The sequence below is a fragment of the Gossypium hirsutum genome, chromosome A04 (genome assembly GCF_007990345.1).
Source record: "Gossypium hirsutum isolate 1008001.06 chromosome A04, Gossypium_hirsutum_v2.1, whole genome shotgun sequence".
Lineage (NCBI taxonomy): Eukaryota > Viridiplantae > Streptophyta > Magnoliopsida > Malvales > Malvaceae > Gossypium > Gossypium hirsutum.
This window is the reverse complement of record NC_053427.1, coordinates 73,078,464-73,090,562: the sequence shown is the minus strand read 5'-3', so window position 1 is coordinate 73,090,562 and position 12,099 is coordinate 73,078,464. Positions and strand designations below refer to the sequence as shown.

Sequence of the window (12,099 nt, the reverse complement as noted above, 5' to 3'; positions counted from 1 at the left end):
TTTGATTTGGTAATAATCTGTTTGGGGACAGCAGCAGTAAGGTGATTTTGGAAAATCGCCATAATTTGTAGGAGTTGAATTAGAAGCTGAGTGAATTATGTCATTAAAGCTTGAAGAGTCTATTTTCTTACAAAAGAAACTATAAAAACAAAAGAGTTACCGATCTTGAGATATTTGAAGTATTGTGGGGGTGAGTCAAAATGACTACTGGATTCCCTGTTCTGTTTTTAGAAAATCATTATAAATTGTACAAAAATTATTATAAGATAAAATTTATATGCTTAGACTCCTTAATGAGTCTAGTTTCAAATGAGATCAAATACAACACATTTTGAATTCTGTAAAATGAGAAATTGGATTCGTAGTGAAGAGTGGTCAGAATAGTCAAACAGTGAAACAGGGGAAACTTTAAGAAAAATCTGGTATTGATTGGCCAAGCCTAAAATTCTGAAAATTTTATGGATGGAAGATATACGAGCCTATATTCAGGGAAAATTAACGGCAAGTGATTTGGAGTTTAGTAGCTCCAGTTATAAATAATTTAGTAACTACTGCTCAGGAAAACAGCTCGTAGTGAATATGTGATTTTGTTGTAAACATTAATGAAAATTTGCCAATGAATTATTTATTGATTATTATAAAGCTTACTATAATCTATGTGTGTGAAAGTCGGATCAATATATATATTATTCTGAAAGTAATACTTGAATAGTCGATTAATGACTATTTTAAATTTTGTTGAACTTAAGCTCAAGAGCAAAGGGGAACTAGATCCGATAAAGGGAAGGAAAAAGTAATTGAATAGCCATTGAAGTCGTTCGACGACATCTGAGGTAAGTCTTCGAGTAATGACCCTACTTGAATTATATTGAAATGATTAGTCATACTATGACGGATAGTCGAATGTGCTTAGAGACTATGTTATAAAGCCAATTGAAATCATGCTCTTTGTGTGTGGCTATTGAGCCGAAATTTGAAAGGTTTAATAAATGTTTTCTGTTTGAGCCTTAGTAACGAAGAAATGATATGGATGTGTTATGATTATTGATATATGTGTGCATGAGCATTGGAATATATCCGGGCTAAGACCCGAAGGCAATTACGCGAGTTGATATATCCGGGCTATGACCCGAAGGCAATTACGCGAGTTGATATGTCCGGGCTATGACCCGAAGGCAATTATGCGAGTTGATATATCCGGGCTAAGACCCGAAGGCAATTATGCAAGTTGATATATCCGGGCTAAGACCCGAAGGCAATTATGCAAGTTGATATGTCCGGGTTAAGACCCGAAGGCAAATGTGTTTGCGGCTATATCCGGTTAAATACCGAAGAGACTTGGGTTTGAATGTGAGCGCTTGGTGCTGTAATAAATTCTATTAATACGCTCGACTAAACCGAACGATAAGGTATGTTTGCATGTGCTTCAGAAAAGTCGATTAGTTTTAAATAGTCTTCGTGAAATCGACTAATGAATTTTCGGCTTTTAGAAAGGTTGATACCTTGTGTATATATGTTGATGAAGTGTGAAGTAAGTATGATTATGAGAATGTGTGTTAATAAAGTGACTTAGTTAGCTATGTGAATGTAATACTTTAGTCAAAGCCGATTTCATTACTTGAAACTTACTAAGCTTAAAATGCTTACCCGGTTGCTTTGGCTCTCTGTTTTATAGATTTTGTTCGTTAGCTATCGGATTCGGGATCAGCGAAGTCGAAGTCATCCACACTATCAAAGCTCTTTTGGTACTCTTTTAGTTGAACTCTGGATATGGCATGTATAGGACTACCCCCTGTTGTTTAAGTACTTTTTGTGATGTATGTGTGTAAAGCCATGCGAAAATGGCTCGTAGAAGTGGAGTATGGCATTAGACCATTTGTGTTTATGTATGTATATATGGTTTCACGATGTGACTATGGTTTGGAATGGAAGTGTTGGGCAAATGATCAGCCATTGGAATGGCTAAATATGATCATATGTGGACCTATGTATGACAAAACCCTAGTTGGTCCATGGTAACCACGAAATAGGTAAAGTTTACCTTGAAAACAGATGCTGACAGCAGTAGTGGTGTGGATTTGAAAAATCACAAAAATTTGTAGGAATGGAATTAAATAGTTAATAAATTATGTAATCGAACCTTGATGAATCTATTTTCATATGAAAGTAACGAAACAATCATATGAACAGTATATTAAGAGATATTAAAGTTCTCGTGAAACAGGGCCAGAACGGTTTTTGGATCTCCTGTTTCGACTTTGAAAATTTACCTTAAATTAACCAGAGATAATTAGGAGTCATACCATATATGTATAGATTCCTCTCTGAGTCTAGTTTCTATAGAAACAAACGGCATCAGTATTGGAGCCCTGTACAAGGAGATATCCAAGTCGTAATGCGCAAAGGTCAGGGTAGTCGATCCCTGTAACATGGGAGACTTTGACTAATAAACTGTACTAATTGGCCCGACCAAAAATTCTAGAAAAAAATATGTAGATGGCCATGTGAGTCTATTTTCAGGGAAAAATCACGAAACTGATTTTCGAGTTGTGAAACTCAAGATATGATTTTTAAAGCGACTATTACGCAGATTGGCAGTGTCTGGAAAATTTTTAAAAGTCTGTTAACACCTCGTGTTCGACTCCGGTGACGGTCTCGGGTTCGGGGTGTTATAACATATTTGAGGAGAAACTCAAAAAGCCTACCGGAGCTCTCATATGAAACCTATATGTATGTATATAGCCATGTACATTAGTTGTTGTTCTATAGTAATATTTGTCATTATATTATAATGATATTGTTAGCTAATCATGATAATGTCATTACATATTCCATTGTTGATAATAAATATATTTGTCATTATAATCTCTTATTGAGATCTAAATTAATTTTCATAGATTTGGTGAGATATTTTGTTACAAAGTTTATTTCTAGCATTTATAATTATCTCAGGTTTAGGAGACATCCCAACAAATAACGTCTATAGGAATTAACTTATCTACCATTGAATAGTACTATAACAATTAGTTTTGAACATCCCTCCTGTAATTGTACACGAACCCATAGCAATAATATATTTAAGTTCATGCATTTTTTTCATATAATCTCACACCTTTTTCATTGTTACTATTCCAACTATTAAAATTAGGTTTGCCTGTTTAGGACTCGATCTTCATATGCATTCACAATTCACGCATGTGCACATGCATATATATATATATAGAGTTCTAATTCTTCAATATTCAAGTTTTTAGCACCCGTTGCATGATAATGAGATCATTAAACCCCAAATAAAATGATCATCATGATATTGTAGTATGATACTCTTAATTAATTGAGATTTGTTCCCTATGCAAATTAATCAAGTTTATGGATTGAACTTGATTTCTGTTGCATGTTTATATAAAGACAACTGAACCATGACTTTTAATAATATTATTGCAATATTTAGAAATCACAAACTTATCTATAATGGATGGATGTCAAATGATTTTTTTTATAAAACCAAAGATGTATGCTCTACTTGAGATTGAAAATTTGAATAAAAAGACTTAAAAGTTGTCACTCTAATTTAGACGTACCTTTGGTATTTGAGACTTGCTCATATTAACTAAGAAAGGATCATTAGAATTGTGATAGATGACACTTTAAGATCACTTAAAAAGTTGATCTTCCACAATGTGAATCTTGCTTGGAAGGTAATATGACTAAAAAATCTTTTAATGCAAAAGCAGCGATGGCCGTGAAACCCTTAGAACTTGTGCACACTGAAGTATGTGGCCCTATGAGCATAAATGCAAGAGATGGTTACGAGTAATCCTCCACTCCGTTGAAGCTTAAATATGTAGTGTAATCCTCGAAGGGGTGACCTACATAAAAAAAACACATAAAGCAAAACTAGTTAAGATATTGATTTGCCATAAGAAAAATTAGAGTCTTTTTGACACTTCATGACCTTGTTTTCAGACCATTTCATTAGAATTTAAATTAGTTTCCCAATTTTGTTGTAACAGCCCTTAGCTTGTCAGGAAAACATGTTGTATAACATTTAGTGAGACAGATTGCCTAAAAGACTAGGTTTTTACCGGTGGATTCAAACCTTTTGACTTAGCTTATATTGTTAGAAACACTTTGCCAACTTCGATATAACATACACTTTGCCAACTTACACATTATACACAATACATGAGCGTTTACTATCCATCAACTTATACATATCTTTAACAATCATGCATGTTTACAAATGACCCCTCTTTGTGCCAACCTCAGACTCATAATTCAGAATTCAAAATCACACATCAGTCATATTCATATTCATATTGCACTATAACTCCTCATATCATCATTTTTTAGTTGAACACATGTTCTCTTGTAAGTCCAGACGGTGATTTGCTAGTCCAGTTTGCAATATAACTGCCCTACTAGAGGCATCACAAACAATTCTCCTTTCCACATTTTCATATATCATAGATTTTCAAGTACTAGGCTTGTGCAATAAGAAGTGTGCTTTTACATCAACAACGACATATGCATGTATACGACACTGGTTTATTACATACACATCCAAACACAATACGTCAAATCATTAACAACAGAGCCACTTACCATACACAATCTACATAACATGGAGGTTTCATAACTCATAGAAAGTAATAAGGAACTCACACGAAACTCCAGAATAGAAATCTAATCTAAGTAAGAAATAATTTTTACCATCAAACATTGAAATACTAAAATTTAACATGCACGCATGAATTGGTTGCATGCAACCCATAATCAAGAAGACTCATTCCTTACAAACCAATTTTAAAAATCCATGCATACACCACTGCTAAAACGTAAGTCCCTTCGATAACAACCTAAAGGTTTTCTCGAAATTATCAGTAAGTTGGTACTTAACAATGACATATTGACTAGCTACTAGAAACCTTCCACGTCCTCTTTAACGAGGATACTTTAAAAATTTCTCAGAGATTTAGAGAAGAATGTAAGTGATGGAATGTCTCGTGATAATTTTTATATTTATGATTGATCGTACTTGAAAACTAACTATTATCACGATAAAGGCAAGCGCACCTATCGAACAATAGTATAGCTTATAGTAAGACCGAAATGTCGGACCCACAGGAACTAATAGTACTAATATTAACTTTCTTTTTATTATCTAGCCTAAAAATAAAGAGATTTGTTTTATCTAAACTAATTAACTAAACTAAGAATGCACAGGAAGTAAATTGGGGAAATACTTTTGGGATAACTGATTGACTTAGACAATACCCAAGGAAAAATTCACCTAGACTTCACTTGTTATTTGACTCTGAATTAGATGATTTATTCACTTGACTTGATCTGTAGAAATCTCTAATTTATATTATTATCTCTCTCGAGACTAACAACGTCTAACCCTAGGTTGATTAATTGAAATCTCTTTCTAATTAAAACCCCTAGTGTTGCATTAACTCGATCTATGGATTCCCTTATTAGGTTTGACCCTAATCCGGTAGATTTACGTCGCCCTATGTCTAGGGGTGCACTCAACTCCGCTTAATTATGCTAGATCTACTCTTAGACAGGGACTTTTGCTCCTCTGAATAAGCACATCAATACTTGAATTAATATCCTGGAATATTAAAGCAAGAATTCAGAACACATAATTAAGAGCAAATCAATTATTTATCATATAATTTAGAAAATAATAACAAGATCCATCTTAGGTTTTAATTCCCCTTAGGTATTTAGGGGATTTAGTTCATATGTGTAAAAGAAAACATCACAGAAGAATAATGATGATAAAACATAAAGAAACCCAAAAATCCCGAGGGAAATTGAAGGGAAATCTTCAGTCTTGAAGGATAATCTGGCTTCTGAGATGGATCAATTGGTTTCTTCGAGTAATTCCTTGCCTCTTACTCTGTGTGTCCCTTTAGGTACCTCATCGGGTGTTTATATAGACTTTAGAATGCTTCAAAACCCTCAAAAGTGGCATTTTTTGAGTAGAACTGGACTTGGGCTCGACAGGGACACGCCTGTGTGAGGTGGCTTAAGCCGTGTTTGGAGTTTGCTAAATAGACACGGCCATGTGGTCTGGGCTTAGGCTGTGTTACAATCTGTTAAATAGACACGGGCGTGTGGCCTTTCCGTGTGAGGAAGTCCAGGACGTGTTTATTTCCCACGTTGACCCATTTTCTCCGTTTTTGGCCCGTTTCTCGCTCTTTTTACTCTCCTATGCTCACCTAAGTATTAAACATGAAATTAAAGGATTAGGAGCATCAAATTCCATAAATCTAATGATAATTCATCCAAGAATGTGCTAAGCATGGGATAAAAATATGTACAAATTATGACTTATCAGTAAGGAAAATAAAAGGTGGATTATGCCAGTGTTAGCATTTTTGTCTAAGGAAGAACAGAGAACTTAAGAGCTTGCTCACAAATGTTCTAGAGAGGAATGAAAAAAATCTGATTTTCATTCCCATAATCATAGCTATACATGAATTTTGTAGATAATTTTCTCTTCCAAACACAACTACTACCACTAATAAGCCTAGTAAGCCGTGAAATATTGCTTGTATACTAAAACAAGGCAACTAAAAAAGTCATTCAACTACCTAAACACATCAAGCTATCATCCACAATACTCAATTTCAATTCCAAATTGGTCTCAACTAAACTCTAACGATACTCACCGAGATGTCGTTTTCACGCTAAAACACAGAAAATAGGTTAATCAATCTACAAACTAACAAGTTTTTCCAAAGTATCTGGGGTTGGCGGATTGTCTTCACAGAAGAGTCTGTCAAACCTTAGAGTCTACTAATTGGCGAATTCCAACGAGGTGTTTCGCATTTGGGTGTACTATTATATTCATGCAATATGCCACCCATCTTTTAACGGATAATTAACCAATATATTCCCCTTTTCTACCCTTAGCTTAATCGACTATACACTAAATAACATATCAATATGGTCTACACCGGGAAGGCTGTAAAAAATCTCCCCTACATAGAAAATTTCATCCACGAAATTCTTACCTACGAATAATTGAGGATATTGGCCATTGTCAAACTCTCTCTCTACTAAGTGACATTATCTGTATTGTGGTTCTTCAACAATGCTTTTACTAGTGGAATTCTTTTATTTCTTAATTCTTTCACTTCTCTTATCATAATACGAACAAGCTCTTCTTCATAAGATAAGTTGGGTTCCACCTCTAGTGTTTCTGCTTACACCACATGGTCTTGATTGGATTGATATTTGTTCAGTATGGATATGTGAAACACATTATGAATCTTTGACAGTGCCGGAGGTAGTGCCAATCTATACACCACTGGACTAACTCGCTCTAGAATTTCGTATGGTCCTTTGAATCATGGGCTCAACTTTCCTTTTAATCCAAATCTTATAACCTTTTTCCAATGAGAAACTTTCAAAAATACCTTGTCTTCTAATTCAAACGAAATATCCTTCATTTTTATATCAATGTAAGCCTTTTGTTGATCTTGTGAAACCTTTAAAAGGGTTTGAATGATCAAAACTTTCTCTTCTATTTCTTGTACTAAGTTAATGCTAACTATTTTTCTCGCACTGAGTTTGACTTAACAGGTGGGTTAGCTACACCTTCTTCCATATAGTGCTTCGAAAGGTGACATTCCTAAACTGGTATGATGACTGTTATTATATGCAAACTCTACCAAATAAAGATATTTTTTCCCAGTTTAATCCAAATTCTATTACACAACTTCTGAGCATGCCTTTAAGAACTGAATTTACTCTTTCAGATTGTCCATCTGAGTGAGCATGAGAGCCAATACTAAACTATAACTTGGTTCTTAAGGATTTTGGCAGTTGTTTCCAAAACATCAATGTGAACTTTAGATCTCGATCTGATATTATAGATGTTGGTATACCATGGTATAATTTTCGATGTGTAGAGTTCAACCATTTATTTCATGGAAAAGTTTGTACACACTCGCAGGAAATGGGCTGACTTAGTAAGCCGATCTACAATCACCCATGCTGAGTTCTTTTTAGTAGGATTGAGAAGAAGACCCAAAATGTAACCCATGGTGATCTTGTCCCACTTTTAGTCAGGAATCTCTAGGTGATACAACTTCTCTGAGGGAACTTGATGTTCTGCCTTTACATGCTGACATGTCAGACAACTTGAGACATACTCTGATATCTCGTTATTCATTCCAGGCCACCAAGACAAACTTATTAAATCATGATACATCTTAATGCTTCCTAGATGAAGCGACAAAGGTCCTTGATGAGCCTCATTAAACAGTTCTTGTCTTAATTCACTTCTTGCTGGAACATACATTATTCCTTTAAATCGAAGTTTGCCATTTTTTCCCAGATTGAAGTTCGTTGCTTTGTTAGGTGCCATCCACCTCTTGAACTCATCATATTCTGCATCCTTTAATCATTCTTCCAAACTATGAGAAAGAAATAGAGGTCGAGTAGTCAATTCTGCAAAAAGCGATCCATCATCTTCCAAGCAAACATTCACTTGAAGATATAGCAAAACTACCACGGTTTTCTTTCTTAAAGCATCCGCCACTATGTTAGCTTTTCTAGGACGGGACTCGATTGGCATAGGTTTGAATCTATCTGCATCATTAGGTACTTTAAGCTCTTATGGTTTGAGATCATACGATACTTCTTCCCATAGAGATAGTATCTCCAGGTTTTTAGTTCTAGCACCATAGCTGTTAGTTTCAAGCAATGTGTAGGGTAGTTCTTTCTATGCAGCTTGAGCTAGCGAGATGGATACGCCACAATCTTCCCTCTTTGTATGAGCACACATCATAACATATTTGGGGATGCGTCTGTAAACACAATGTACTGCACGCCAAACTTTGGTTTTGCTAAAATCGGGGCCTCTGTTAGTACTACTTTCAAGTTTTAAAGTTTTCTTTCTTTTTTAACAGTTGTGTGAGAGGTGTCACCAACATGGCAAACCCTTTTACGATGCTTGGAAACTACACTTGTAGTAACCTACCAAACCTAGAAAACTATGTACCTCAGTAACATTCCTTGGAGATTCTAATTGAGTGCAACTTTGATTTTATTAGGGTCTACCTTGATGCCCTCAGCAGAGATAACGTGACCTAGAAGATGGACTTCTCTAAGAAAAAATTCGCAATTACTAAATTGGGCATACAACTTGTTCTCTTGTATAGTTCTTAACACAATCTTGAGGTGTTCTTCGTGTTCTCCCATGCTCTTAGAGTAGACTAAAATATCATCAATAAAGACGACTGCAAAATGAATACTTCTAATGCATTCATTAATCCAAACGACATTGCTAAGAACTCATAATGTCCATAGCATGAGCGAAATGTAGTTTATGGAACATCATCACCTTTAATCTCTACCTAGTAATAGGCGAACCGTAATTTGATTTCTGAGAAAATTTGATAAACCGTAATTTATACATATTTTTACCCCATGCTTAACACATTTTATGGATGATTTTTCCTTAGAATTGGTGAATCCGATGCTCTTAATGCCTCAATTTCATGTTTTATACTTAAGTGAGCATAAGAAAGCCAAAAGAACGAGAAACGGGCCAAAAACGGAGAAAATTGGCCAACATACGAAATCAACATGGCCTAGACTTCCTCACACGGGCAGACCACACGGCCGTGTCAGTTTGGCAGAATCGAAGCATGTTTTTAATTATGTGTTCTTAATTCTTGTCTTGATATTCCAGGATATTGATTCAAGTTAAGCTCTTATTCAGAGGAGGAATAGACCCTATCTAACAGTACATTTGTCATAATTAAGCGGAGTTGGTTGCGCGCCTAGAGATAGGGTGACATGATTTTTTTGGATTAGGGTGAAACCTAATAAAGGGATCCATAGATCGAGTTAATGCAACCCTAGGGAGTTAATTAGAAAGAGATTTCAGTTATTCAACCTAAGGTTAGACGTTGTTAGTCTCGAGAGGACTAATAATATAACTTAGGGATTTCTACGGATCAAGTTAAATGAATAAATCGTCTGATTCAAAATCAGAATAACAAGTAAAGTCTAGGTGGATTTTTCCTTAGGTATTGTCTTATTTCAATCGTTTTCCAATAGTAATCCCCCAATTCTATTTTCTGTGAATTCTTAGTTTAGTTAATTAATTAGTTAAAACAAACCCCTTTATTCTTAGGCTAGATAATAAAAAGACAGTCATTACTAGTACTTTTAGTTCCTTTGGGTTCGACAATCCGGTCTTGCTAAAGCTATACTACTGTTTGATAGGTACACTTGCCTACATCGTGATAATAGTTAGTTTCAAGAACGATTAATTATAAATTTATAAAACTTATCACACAAAATCACGTATCAAGTTTTTGGCGCTATTGCCGGGGAGCTAAGATTTAGGAACACTCAATTTTTATTTCTTTATCCATTTATTTTAATTGCAAGTTAATTTTATTTTTCTATTATTATTTATTAATTTACTTTCTCTTTCTCTAGGCAGGTTTTTATAGTTTATGACTAGAAGAAACTCGTCAGGACCACTACTCTTTGACGAAGAAATCGATCGCACAGCTCGCAGAAATCGAAGAGAAATAAGGCGAAGCCTAACATACACAGAGGAAGAGCAAGAGGACGATACCTCAACCACAACCGAGGAGATGGCTGAAAACCAAGAAAGTCCGCTACCTCCTGCAATTACTGTTAATCAAACTCTTGCTCCGCGTACTATGTATGATTATGCTAAACCTATTTTAACAGGAACTGAGTCAAGTATAGTTAGGCCTGCTATTGCTGCGAATAATTTTGAACTAAAACCTAAAACTATTCAAATGATACAACAATTTGTTCAGTTTGATGGTTTGCAGGACGAGGATGCAAACACTCACTTGGCCAATTTTTTGGAATTTTGCGATACATTTAAAATTAATGGCGTTTCTGACAATGCCATTCGTCTTCGGTTATTCCCTTTTTCATTGAGGGACAAAGCTAAACAGTGGTTGAACTCATTACCATGAGGGTCAATTACTACTTGGGAACAAATGACCGAAAAATTTTTATGGAAATATTTTTCGCCGGCTAAAACGGCCAAATTACATAATGATATCTCTTCGTTTGTGCAGATGGACTTAGAAACTCTTTACGATGCATGGGAGAGATACAAGGACCTACTGCGAAGGTGTCCTCACCATGGATTACCTCTATGGTTTCAAGTTCAAACATTCTACAATGGTGTGAACCCCTCGACAAGACAGATGATTGATGCAGCAGCTGGGGGAACCATCAACAACAAAACACCTGAAGAGGCTTACGAATTTATTGAAGAGATGTCACTAAATAACTAAAAGTGGCAAGTCATGAGGACTAAGCCAACTAAAATAGCAGGTGTTTATAACGTCGATTCGGTTACTCTGCTGTCAAACCAGGTAGAACTTCTAAATAAAAACAATGATGGTTTACTTGGTTCTTCGCAGGTTCATCTAGTAATGCACTGTGAAGTCAGTGGAGGTGGATCAAGCAATTCAGAATATCAATCCTATGGCCAGAACATGGAGAACGAACAATTAAATTACATGGGTAATAATCCTCGATCTCAAAATAACCCTTATACCAATACTTATAATGCAGGTTGGAGGAACCACCCAAATTTCTCCTGGGATGGTCAAGGGAATCAAAGGCCACAGAATCCTTCGAGTTTTCAACAACCACCCTATCAACAGGAAAAGAAGCTGAACCTTGAGGAGATGCTAACCAAATTCATCTCGGTGTTAGAGACTCATTTTTAGATTACCGAGACGATGCTAAAAAATCAACAAGCATCGTTCCAAGGGCTCGAAACTCAAATTGGACAGCTGGCTAAGATAATTTCAGAAAGAGCACCAGGAAATCTACCTAGTAACACCAAACCCGATCCAAAAGCACATGTGAAAGCAATTACACTGAGGAGTGGGAAAGTGTTAGCTGAATCAGAAAAGAAGCCACAACAAGAAGCTGACAGAAGCAAAGGAGATGAGGTAAAACCTGAAGCAATGCCAATCCAATGCCGAAGGAATATAAACCACCAATTTCATACCCAGAAAAGTTGAAGAAAGACCGCATGGAAGCACATTTTGGTAAATTCCT

The 12,099-nt window shown here is 35.6% G+C and overlaps 1 non-coding gene across 1 annotated transcript; it reads right to left on the bottom strand.

The window, feature by feature from the left end:
- Window positions 1–11,067: 11,067 nt before the first annotated feature.
- On the bottom strand, window positions 11,068–11,173 carry LOC121228564 (small nucleolar RNA R71). Its single transcript, XR_005926140.1, has one exon. It is a non-coding gene; the product is annotated as a small nucleolar RNA R71 (small nucleolar RNA).
- Window positions 11,174–12,099: the final 926 nt, after the last annotated feature.